General features: G+C 38.6%; 1 protein-coding gene across 8 annotated transcripts in view; it reads left to right on the forward strand.

Annotated features, from left to right (window-relative positions):
* The window catches only part of CRACDL (CRACD like), a 72,375-nt gene that overhangs the window by 8,894 nt on the left and 50,310 nt on the right, over window positions 1–13,171 (forward strand). For 2 of the 8 annotated variants that reach the window (XM_020805626.3, XM_078390322.1), the window contains exon 1: window positions 7,414–7,752. The exons of 5 other annotated variants lie outside the window; for them this stretch is intronic. The gene's annotated coding sequence lies outside the window, so the exon portion shown is untranslated. Of the gene's footprint in view, window positions 1–7,413; window positions 7,753–13,171 lie in introns of those variants that run through there. One more of the 8 variants, XM_078390323.1, reaches the window with a different exon arrangement.

Genomic DNA, 13,171 nt, shown 5'->3' on the forward strand with positions numbered 1-13,171 from the left:
CTGAAATACCTGCAGTCCCTATGATGAGTCTGGCTACAGATTCTGCACTAATTACACTTCCAAAAACGTTGGGAAAAGCCCCATATAGAGTACAGTGTAATGATCTAAGATGGAAATTACCAAGGCATAGATTATTGAAGCTAGGTGGTTTCTATTGGGGGGGGGCAGCCCACTCTGCTGAAGACTTCCAACAACTCATGAATCGTTTTAGCAAGGCCTACCAAGACTTTGGACTAACAATCAGCCTGAAGAAAACACAAGTCATGGGCCAGGGCGTGGACTCACCTCCCTCTGTTACCATCTCCACACAAGAATTGGAGGTTGTTCATGACTTCGTGTCCCTTGGCTCTACAATCTCTGACACTCTGTCCCTAGATGTCGAGCTGGATAAACGCATTGGGAAAGCAGCTACCATGTTCTCAAGACTCACAAAGAGAGTATGGCTCATTAAGAAGCTGACAGCATATACCACTATGAACTATTTTTCATATTAAAATTTACTAGTTAGAAGATAAATAGTAGAGGAGAAGGAGAATCCTTATATTAAGGGGTGTATTAAGAAATTTATTTATTTATTTATTCATTCATTCCATTTATACCCCGCCTATCTGGTCATACTGACCACTCTAGGCGGCTTACAACACAAAAACACAAAATACAAAAACAATATATACATAAAAAGGAATTTGTAGACAATTAAAAATTCTATAAGATGGAAAAGGGAAAAACATAGTAAAGAAAGCAAGAGAGAGGTCAGGGATTAACTGGGGGTTGGGGGGAAGGCCTGCCTAAACATCCATGTTTTTAGTTGTTTCTTAAAAATACCCAGCAAGGGAGCCGCGCGAATCTCTGGAGGCAGGTTGTTCCAGAGGCGAGGAGCCACCGCCAAGAAAGAAAGAAAGAAAGAAAGAAAGAAAGAAAGAAAGAAAGAAAGAAAGAAAAGCTTAGATTGCTTTCTGAACTGCTAACTGATCATACAGATCTGCTGCATTATTGTGCTGTGTTTTTTTCTTAAAGGTTCTTTGTAGAAGCCAGATGGGTGTTACAGTTAGCCAGATAGAATCATTTGCTGCATTCTCTACAATTAGGTTCCCTTGAGGGATTTCTTTATTTAGGGATTAAAATAGTTCCATGCTTGTCTGGTTTGTTTAAAATTTATGTGTTACCCATAACTGGAGACCATTCAGATTTTTTAAAAATTGTATAGTAATTTCTTCCTTGTGTGAAAGAGTAAGACTTCCATAACTTAATTGCTTGTTGGATCACTATATGTCACCATTGCCTTAAACAGGCAGTTCTGTTTAATTATCAGATTAGAAGAAAAAGTTAAAATAACCACACTGATTCTTACTCTTAAGAGTATAAAACATTTAGGTGAAGAACAACAACATAGCATCAAGTCAATTCCAACATATGGTGATCCTTTCCAGGGTTTTCTGAAAGTGTTTTATCATTCCTGCCTTGGGGACTCCTTGGGACTGTGCAGTTTGCCCAAGGCTACATAGGATGGCCCTTTTCCTGCATGGCCTCAGCTTCATTGGGAAACAAGTGAGATGCTTTTGAAGTTAGTGGATAATTCCCCTCCTTCTCAACAACACTTAAGAAGTCGTCTTCTATACACCATACAGAATGAGGTGGGAGAACTGTGAACTGAGGTCCTTTAGACTGCAGGTGGAAGACCTCATGGCCCTCAAAAGTTCTTCCAGATCCACATTTAGAACTCCTAACATGTTTTAAAGACATACCATTTTTTGTTGCCAAAATCCGGCAGGTTACAAAAAGAGGTCAGGACACTTGGGAGTCATGTGTCGTTCTCCCTGCTGCAGAATGTTCTGCAAAAAAATGTTCTGCATTTCTCATATTGTGAGATACTGTAACACATCTGACATACCGTTTAATGTAAAAAAAAAAAGCACCAACGGAACAAATTCTCTGTTAATCATTCTAAACTTCCACTCGTGGGTGCCTGTGTGTCTGTATTGCTTTTGAAAACTAATGTAGTGCTTGTGTTCCTTAGCTCTTTCATATAGGCTGAAATCCAGCAGTAAGTCTCCATTAGAGTGGTGCACCAAATCCCCCATTGAACTAGTGGGGATTTGGTGACTCAGCACCTACAGGATGTATGTTCCATTGATTTAACAGCCCTACTCTAGTTACAACTCACTACTTGATTTGATCCCTAATTTTAAATTTATTTGTTCTTTAGAATCAATAACAGAAGAGTGTTTAATATGTAGTTTTTCTCACAAGTCATTAGTATGAAACTGAGAAGATTGTTAAGATGTTTTTGAGGGCAATATTCTAGAAAATGGTTGCCCTGAAAATTGCGTTATGAAGAGGACTGAAGCAAGCAAATTCTGTGATGTTGCTGAACAGTGAAATAATTTATTTGACATAATAAATACCTTATCAGGGGTGTATATTGCAAAAGAAACTAGACTGGTTTAGTACCTTTCTCATTCTCTCTGTTTTGCTTGATTTGGTTTTTCTTGCGTCCACAACAATAAACTGCACAATTCTAAATTAAAATCTCACTTAAGTAAGAATGAAATCTGGGAAACCTTAAGTGAATACTCTAACTACAGAGTTATGTAATAGAGGAAAATAATATCTGTTCATTCCATCACATGCTTCCCTCAAAATGATTAGCCTGTCTTTGTTTTGTGTTTGGTCACAGAAAAATAAGTACAGCTTTGTTTTTATTTTTGATTTCTCAGATGTATAGCTGTGAAAAATATGCATGTGCTTAAATAGCATTAACTGCAGCAATTTTCAGCTTTCTCTTTCATATAAGGTATATCCATAACTTTGTATAAAACTCAAGCTTTTTATTTTTTAAAATTCATTAAATAGCAAATATTATGATATAATATGCTAATTAAGTTACAAATGAAGCATCCTATGTTGCCAAGCAGTGAACTAAATTCATGTCTGATAGGAAAATAATTATATATCTTTCTATTTCTCCCAAAAATTCCTCTCCCACCAACAAAAAATATTGCCCCCCCATCTTCAAACTTCCGAGAAATTTTACATCTGTACTTTTTGGTGAGGATACATGGAATCACATTTCACATATGCCGTATATCCCATTTCTATCTATGGCGGATTGCCCAGCTGTGACCCTATCTTGAGGGGGGCCCCCTCACTACTCTAGTCCACGAGCTCGTAATCTCAAGATTAGACCATTGTAATGCACTCTACATAGGGCTACCTTTGAGGCTGACGCGGAAACTTCAGATGGTCCAGAATGCGGCAGCCAGGCTTCTGAGTGGGGTGAGAAAACAACAACATATCTCCCCCACTCTGGCTGCTTTGCACTGGTTGACCGTCCGTTTCCGCGTTGACTTCAAAGTGTCAATGATTATATATAAAGCCCTAAACGGTTTGGAACCTCACTACCTGGCAGATTGTCTTCTCCCACCCAGATCTACCTGAATCACCCGACACAGCCAGGAGGGACGGCTGAGGGGTCTGACGCCGAGGGAGGCTCGGAAGGAAAAAACAAGAAATCAGGCCTTCTCGGCGGTGGCCCCTCGGCTGTGGAACACCCTTCCTACCGAAATTCGGCTGGCACCCTTGCTGGGCATTTTATCAGCCCATTGCCAGCTGAAAACTTGGCTATTCAAGCAGGCCTTCTCTTCAGTCAATTAAGTCATTCTTATTTCTCTTCTTTTGATTCTTGCCATCTTGGGACTGTTTGCTTTAAATTAATTGTTAAAACTGTAAATTTATGATATTGTATTTTATATCATTTTTTAAATGTAAAACTGTATATATTTTAAATTGTTTTTATCTTGTATGTTGTGAGCTGCCCAGAGTAGACTATGTCTAGATGGGCAGCATATAAATGCAATCAATCAATCAATCAATCAATCAATCAATCAATCAATCAATCAATCAATCAATCAATCAATAAAATTCTTTAGTTTAAAGTAGTCCTGTTTTTACAACCTTTTCATGTTGTCTATGAATACATGAAGAGGAATGAGGATAACTTGTTACTTTTATAAATTTGCATGCTGAAAAAAATTATGTGTATATTTTGTGCCTGAATTTATCATGCAGAATTTAGAGCATGCACTGTTACAGAATTCATATGCTTCTGTGGGAATGATGCAAACAAATCACTAGCATTTCATGTAATACTAAATTATTTTTAAACTATCTGGTTTCATTGTTGGCTTGTGCTTGTGTTATGATGTGTGTTTTATTGTATTATTGCTTGTGCATTTTTGTTTTAGAAGTGGGATAGAATTTGAAACTTCTGTTTGGAATTAATCATCTTGTCAAAATGTACAGGAAAGCATGAATATCATTTGCTTTTCTATAATATCTACTAATCAAGTCAATTTCTGTCTCATCATTTCAATGAATAATTCATTGCTCTTGACTACTTAAGGCAGCGAAATTAGAATTACTTTGAATGTAAAGATACTTATGTGGAAAAACAAAGATATGCTTGTTTTTATGAGGCATTCTGTTACATGTTCTATTAAATTCCATTTTACAATCTGTTTTGTGAAGGCAGGAGAATGATGGAATCTTTTTAGCTAGGCTGCTTGGCTTTGGCAGATTTTCCATGCTACTCTTGTGGCAACTGAGAGGCTATTTTTTCTAAGTTAGAATAACAATAGACATAGATTTAAAAAAGCAGTGTTGCTTGGTTACATTTCATCACTTGGGGAATCAATGTTACACATGGCTTATTCTGGATCCATGCTGCAAAGAGATTTCTCAATAATTCAGCAGTGGCATATGCTCTCAGATACTGCCCACAGAGTGGTGTGATTCTGTTGTAACAAAAACTACCAAAAGTTGTTAGTTTTCCAGGTGTCACGGGATTCTTTGTTGTTTATGCTCAAATATGAATAGGTAATATCACATCTCAGTTACGTATACGGATCGTATCCAGTTTGATATAAAAACAAAAGAGTTTTTAAAACAAACTTTCTTAAAGTTACTCTTAAATTTGCCTTGAAAAATTAATTTTCATTTCTTCAACATTTAGAATCTTAGGATTTAATAATACTTTGTCCTGTTGAAGAGTAAAGGGGATAGGTAAAGGTAAAGGTTCCCCTTGACAATTTTTGTCCAGTCGTGTTCGACTCTAGGGGGCGGTGCTCATCCCCATTTCCAAGCCATAGAGCCAGTGTTTTGTCCGAAGACAATCTTCCGTGGTCACATGGCCAGTGCGACTTAGACACGGAACGCTGTTACCTTCCCACCGAGGTGGTCCCTATTTATCTACGTGCATTTGCATGCTTTTGAACAGGTTGGCGGAACTGGGACAAGTGACGGGCGCTCACTCCGTCGCGTGGATTCGATCTTACGACTGCTTGGTCTTCTGACCCTGCAGCACAGGTTTCTGCGGTTTAGCCCACAGCGCCACCACGTCCCCAAAGGGGATAGCAAGTGTTGTACTTCTATTTGGGCAGTTTCTAGAACTGTGATTCTTAATCAACAGAACATGCTTTTCTCCAAGAGGAATGTATCGGAAACTCATGGGAGGTGTATGTTGTTGCCAGATCAGTAGCACCCCATTCTATAAGATTTCAAAGCTAAAACCTGAAACTAGGAGGTGGGCCCTTGCCATGAGCTTGATCCTTATGATGCCACAGGGGTGGAGGCAAACAGAGATTGAGAAGAGGGTCAGAATTACTTCTTCCCTGCTCATTGTAGAAATGGGCACAGAGGAATCTGGATAAAATGGGCCCAGTAAGACCCAACTAACCAGATAATGTGGTAACCCATAGCCAAAGGAAAAGCCAGTTTGAGGCATCCAGGCAGGTGCAGCTTGTTGCCAACTGAGAAGTGGAGATGGATGCTCAAGCTCACATACAAAGCAGCTCACAGACAAACATCAGTCTTGCTTCTAGCACTGTTTATCTTCTGATTATGTTCTTGCCAGGAGAACTGGGGAAGCATAGCAGTTAGCGGCTGAAGTTTCAAACGGGAAAGCTGGCAACCCTAAAGACATATTTAGCTTGTGGGGGAAAAATACAACTTATGCAATACTGCCTGAAATCCTGTTACTTAGCCTAGTAAATTGCACTTGAGTACACCCAGTGAATGAGAAAGGATTTGGTGAGACAAAGCCTCTGTAAGTTCCATGGATTCGAGTGGACCTACTGTACTTTAGTTGTGGTCAATTGAAGTGGACCAGTTTAAATCAATGGAATGTAACAGAGGAGATGAATCACCAAATTCCAGCTGATTCAGTGGGCCTGCTATGTATTGCTTTTGTAGTATGCAGCTCGCTGCATAATTCTATAATGTGCAATAGTGTGCCTACAAATGCTTTGATTTATTTTTAGTCACAGTTTTATAAATACCAAATACAACTTCTGGGTTGACCGCTTTAAAGGGAGGCTTCAGATGTGTATGTTTATCAAAATGGAACATAGATTAAAACATATTCCAAAACATATTTCTGTAATATGTTTCTATAATACATTGTATTTCTATAACATACATTTCACATTATAATCAATTATATATTTTAAACTCTTTGAGCTGTAGTAACTTTAAGAATTTAAAGTTGTCTAGAGAACAAATTTAGGATAAGCTGTGTAATTGGTAGATGGTATGCCAGAATTGCCAATGGCCTTTTCTTTCATTGTATTATTCCAAAGAACATCTGGGTAGTCTCTTATCATAAAAGTATGTTGCATGGATTTCTGAAGACCATAGTTCTGCATGAATTAGTTTGCCTACTTGGACATTATGTCTTGTTTTGATGAACTGGAAATAAATTCAGTTACAGTCCATGGTACTTTGCTTAAGTTAATATTTTTTAGAAAGTTAGAGATCACTTCATGATGTCAAATCTGCCACTCTTCCTTGCCAATCTGGAGGTAAGAGAATAAACTGAATCTATGTCAGAGTTTTAGAAAAGTTGCTATTTTGGAATACAGTTTCCAGAGTGCCTTAGCCAGCATGGCCAACATGTATGCTTTCTAGAAGGGTCTCAGAATTGTAGCCCATGAAAGTAAGTTGTCTCAATTCCAGTCTGTGTTAGCAAATTACTTTGAGTAAGGGAGCTGTGGCCTTTGCAGAGCTCCCCTCTACCACAATCAATTGTTCATCATGAATTTAGAAAAAAGTGCTATGCTTTTTTTTTTTGAGAAGCACAAAAATACCACACATGGTTAAAACATGCAAATTTTTTTGTCTTAGAAAGCTTTTTTTCTAAGAGTTTCTAAAAGCTAATGAACAAATCCCTTAATCATTTCTCTGTTCTCCTTTTTTTGTAAATAGATTGTAATAAGCTTGATTTTTGCTTTTGTGGATTTCACATATTTTGAAGAATTGCACAGGTTTGTGTATATTTTATTTCCAAGGAACTAGGGAGGTCCTTAAGCTTCCTGGGCAACATCAAACTCTACTAAGAATTCAGGTCAGGAACTCCCTCTCTGTTTCCTAGCAACTCAGGATAGGGTGCTTTCTCCTTTGAGTGAAATAATTCAGAGGCAAATACTGGGATCATTTGCAGGCCCTAAGGCAATATCGTGCATACACTTGAGAAGAAGCACAGTAGCATAGCATGATGCCTCACTGTTTATAAGAAGAGGGTTGTGCCTTTTAAATCAGATGGGAGCAACATTACTTCAGAATTCTTTCATGTGAACTCGTAAACACCAGCATTTTGCTTTTATTACTACTTAACTGTTTGACAGTGAGAGGTATCTCTTGAAAGACTTGTGGTCCTTCATATTTTTTCTGAATCAGCCAAAACAAAAATGAACAGAGGTAAGCTGCTTGATAAAAAAAACATTCTTGATTCGATCTAACTTAAATATAAATTCCAAATGTCTTAATGGGTTTCTTGGTACTGAGAGAAACAACGTTGGACGATGCAAGTGTTACTCTGTTGTACTGTTACTGTTATCAGGCATTCTATCATGTTTGCTTGTTTCTTCCACTCACAGAGTGCTAAAAACAACCTTTACTCTTTTTCTGTTAATTGGTCATGGAATTAATTTAGTGAAAAATCTCTTGAGTATTCAGGAACAACTGGGGTTTTATGCCATCTACAGAAAGCAGCAAGAGAACTGTTAAAGCAATATACCGTACTTGGTTTCTGGAAAACCTGTAGTGATTAGCTGTCGGGGTCTGCAGAGATACCTAGGCTTTTGAACACTCTGTGTTGTTTTTTTAACTTTATTTTGCTTATTTAATTTGTTTTGCTAAAAAAAATTTTAGAGTGTAAAACTTAAGCTGTTTCAGTTTCTTATGTTTGTTTCTTTTAGTTTATAATCAGTACCAAAGGTTCATGAATTTTCTCTCAGAACCCCTCTTTATTATTGATTTCTTAAAATGAATTCTAGTCCAGATGGTTGCTCAAAGCACACTTCATCTTAGCTTTGGCTAGATGGTTTCACAAGGGGAAAGAATGTGAGATGTAGCCTAGAGTTGATAGAGTTAAGATTTCTGCATGGGGCAAGCTTTGCTAAGTTAGAGGTGGAGTTTTCAGTGCCGTGGGAATATTGCACGCTGCAAGGTATTCCAGTGGAGAGTAGAAATTAAGAAAATATTTCTTGAAGCAAGCAAGGAGGTAGGAGAGGAAGCCTTGCTGGTGTTTGATTCTTTTCATATGAATTGCTGTATAAGCATGCCTGAAATTTTAATGCTAAGATGTAAAGTGTTCAACTGGTAAAAGGGTTTAAGTAAAATAACTTAAAAAACAAAGAGAAAATGGCAGGGTGCATGGATTGATCTTTTTGTAGCTTGGTCACTAGTGACATGAAGGGTAACATTCAGTAGATACCTGTGATATGCTCTCACTGCTTATGACTGCTTTCATGGAACCCCAAGGGCTTACCTGCACAGTGGGTGTTTTTTCTGGTCATTCTGAGATTCTTACGGTTCATTTTGGATCATTCTGGGATTTTTGCTACAGATTTGAATAGATCATCCCAGTATTTGTGTCCACATACTGTAGTTTCTATGGACGGAAAAGAGCAGATATGGATTAAATGGTTTTCAATGCATTCCTATGGGAAATGCAGATTCAACATAAGAACTTTTCAACTTGAGAACCACCTTCCAATACGGATTAAGTTCTTAAGTAGAGACTCCACTGTATTAAGTATTTGTTGATAGATCTACTGAGATGCCCTGCGTCATCCCGGTACCACCTGTCCATATAGATCTGGAATCGCATATTCATGCCTCACTCCCAACACAGATTGCTGTTCCCCTTTTGCCTGTTTTCTCTGCCTTCTCCATACCTGAGTCACTTTCTACTCCCTTGTCTTGTTTTATCCATCCACAAGGCATAGAGGGGTAACAGAAAAGTACCCATAAAGAAATGTCATCAAAAGACACCAACCCACAAAATGTGTGGATCAGCATAGAACAATATGGTATGTGATACATGAGCAGATCGTGCACTGAAGCGAATCAGAACAAAATTCACCGCCACCAGCCATCACAAGTGCAAGGAATGTTGAGCAATACATCCGTGTGGATGGGATCTGAGTTTAGCCTGTGTGCCTTAATCATGCAATCCTGATGCAAACGTGTAGAGAGTTAGCATTACACACAAATTTCTTCTGGCCTTGATCCTTTTCTGACAGGAAAAATGCGCTTTTGCCACAGAACTGTTTTGTTGACTAAGATCTGTTGGCAAAAGAAGAACAAAAACAGGCAGAGAAGGGGCAGGATGAGGGGTGGTCAAATCCAACACGTTTGGTCAAATCCAACCCTCCTCCAACCTGGTGCTCAATATTATCTACAGTGGTTGGCAGCAACTCTGCCTGGTTTCAGGCAGATGTCTCTTCTAGCTACCTGAAGATGCCAGAAACTGACTTTGGGACTTTTTGCATGCAAAACACAGGTTCTTACTCCTATATTCTCTGAAACAATAAAAATGGCAAGTATATTTAAAAAAGCATGCCTCCAATTTTAACTAAGGAAAGTAGTTTCTGCTATCAGAAGTTTAGGAAATAATGTGTGAAAACATTTCATGTAGTGTTGAAATAGTGCATGAAAGTCTCAGGCAAACATGTAATCCATTACCAGACTGATGATATTCGATAGCTATAGGCCTTTGGCAACTTATGCATAACCAAAATGAGTTTAAATTGAATAAGGAATAAGGTTTTTTAATTGTCTTATATTTACTATTTGAGTATGAGGGGCTGCATAATGTCTTTCATTTTGGCTTAGATGCTGATTAATGGGAAGGGAAGGCCAGTTTGATATGTTAGTCGCACCATCTTTTCAGGATGGAGGCTGAGAGCTGTGTTCTTTCAAAGAATGTGCACCATGAGAGGAAAATGTGATAGAAAAAGTCCATAATCTGCTGTTCTGATTCATAGAAGTTTTTCTTTTGGCTGTCAGTTATTCAAGGTGGGACTGCACTGCACCTGCTTTTGTTGCTCTCCCCCCCCAGTAGTCCATAGTTTTAGTTCCACATTTGCTTTCTTAAAAAAACTCCCACTCAGTCTCTTTTAAACTTTTGTGGAGGCTTTTGGTAGCTGACTGGATAGCTCAGTGCTTTGAGTATCTGGCTGCAGAGCCAGAGGTTGGGAATACGATTCCACATTGTGCCTCACAAGGGAAATAGTAAACCACAGCTAATTATTCTCTACCTGAAAAGTGTTGCCGTAAGTCGGAATTGACGACAGCACATTAATTGATTTTTCTAGCTAACTGAGTATGACAGTGTTACTGGGTGTAGCCCTACAAATCTTAGGTGTGCCTAAATTTCATGGACATACTGTGTGCTGATGTCACAGTAGTGTCAGTGGGACTTAGGTGTGCCTAAACTGTGTCTAAACTTTATTATTCTTTGTTTTCTTAACTATAGGGTGGGGTAGAGCAAGAAGAGTGGTTTTTTAATTCAATTTTAAACTTTAGACACAATATGAAAGCATGAGTTAAGTATTTAACTTAGAAGGAAAAGAGAATATGATTTCTTTTCAGAAGAGTTCATAAAAGGCCTACTTGTTGATTTATAATGATTTCCCATACATCTAATTTAGTATAAGCACTGGCCTGCTATATTTTGCCTCAGATCCTTAGAGATGTGGTAAAATGAGGGAATGTGTTTACTACAAAGCAGTTATTGCTAAATGGTGTTGCCTGGAGATTTTACTGGCTATGCTCCCACTTTGTGGTTTGTGTGTCTACATGAGGGAAGTTACCGGCTTCTGCAGCTGGAGATCTGGGGAGGTGAGAGTTAAGAGGCCTGAGGTACTCTGGGTGTGATGTCCCCTCTTTGTGGGTTCCAGACTAGCTGGGACTGTAGATCTGTGCAGCAGTTTCTCACTCCTGTGACACTGGAACTTGTTGCTAGGATGATGGAGGAGAAGTCTTAGAACAAAGACTTTACATTTCTTCTTTTTGCTGGTGCATTTGACTGTACATTGTAACCTACTACAGAAATGGTAGGTGTGTCTTAAAATACAGGAGCCAAGTTGCTGAGGTGAGGTGAGAAATAAATGTATAGTGTTAATGAGCTGCAGTTGGCCTCTCAGATGCTAGTTCTTAATATTTCATGCTATACTGATGCATACTTTCCCATCAGTTGCCAACGCCTGGGAGTTAAATATTTTAACTTGCCACTTTTAATGTAAGATAAATTATTTACTCAGTGTTGTCCTACAGGAGTCCTAGAGTAAACACAATGTATTCTCTGCTTTTTTGTCTTTATTTTATAGTATCATTTAATATAACCATTTACAATTTTATGTGGACAAACAAACAAACTGCAATAACTGTTCCAGCACATGGTAATAACCATCATAGCATGGAAGAGAGCCTTTCATTTGTTCTCCTGGTGACAAATGGTTATACCTGACATATAACAGAGTTTGCAGAAGGGTTTATTACGGTTCAGCATATAGAGCATTTGAAAATATATGACATTGTCAATAATGGTGTATTGAAAATCCACATGTCAAAGTATGTAAAAAATGGTGTCTAAAGTTTCTGGAATAGTATAGTGCCTAAAGTTTGAATGCTGTACTCATCAGGGATGAATATTCATTGGATTTAATAAAATTAATATGGGATTATGATACAAGCTTTTGAGGTAGGGAGCACAGCGTCGGACAGCTCAGTGGTTTAGGCCCCTGGCTGCGGAGCCAGAGGTTGGGAGTTCAGTCCCCTACTGGGCCTCCTTGGCAGGGGCTGGATTTGATTATCTACAAGGGTCCTTCCAGCTCTACAGTTCAAGGATGATGATGATGATGATGATGATGATTAGTCCAGGAGCACTGTGTATTGCAACAGGAATTTGTTGAGGCTAATGTTCAGATGGTTTATGTCAGCAATCTGAGTGTGAGCTAACAGGAAAACCCATACAACACTGAGATATGCATATAAATGTAGGAGCTCAAAAGTCCCTGATTCATCGATGTCTCCTCAGTTCCTTAGTTTGAGCATGCATGTACACACAGAGAGAGTTTTCTCAACATTTACATCAAATTCCGTGTAGCCACGTTATTAATTAGGGAGTTGTAACAAATATTATAGAGATAATGGATGCAAAATACTTGGAACACTTAAAATGTTTGTTCTGTGTATGTAGCACGTTGAAGAAAGATTTGTTAGTAACTGCTCACTTGAAGGGTTCCCAGTGTGGTGTAGTGCAATGGTCCTCAACCTTGGGCCTCCAGATGTTCTTGGACTACAACTCCCAGAAGCCTTCACCACCACCTCTGCTGCCCAGGATTTCTGAGAGTTGAAGTCCAAGAATATCTGGAGGCCCAAGGTTGGGGTCCACTGGTGTAGTGGATAGTGTGACAGACTAGAACTCAGAAGACCTCGGTCTGAATCCCAGGACAGCCATGAAAACAGGGTGTCGGGGAGGATGGGAGAGGATGGAATTAGTAAAACCACTCTTTAAATATTTCACTTACTTTGACAGCCTTGAAGGTGCATAACAACTGCTAGCTTGAAGTCAATTACTACTAGATTGAAGTCAAAGGTTACTTCCAGAAGCTTGTCACTTTGCCTTATCTGAGGAATGCAACAGGAATGAATATTGTTACTCTGCACAGATAGTGAATATCCCATATGCTTAGCAACTGTAGATAAACCGGATATTATAAAGTAACTTTTTAAGGCTCTCCATTAGAAAAAATGCTGAGCAAGATTAACTGTGTTCCTGACTCTCTTTGTAATCATTATGTTGAGTTTCTCAAATAATATGTGGCTT

Source organism: Pogona vitticeps, chromosome 3, assembly GCF_051106095.1.
Source record: "Pogona vitticeps strain Pit_001003342236 chromosome 3, PviZW2.1, whole genome shotgun sequence".
Lineage (NCBI taxonomy): Eukaryota > Metazoa > Chordata > Lepidosauria > Squamata > Agamidae > Pogona > Pogona vitticeps.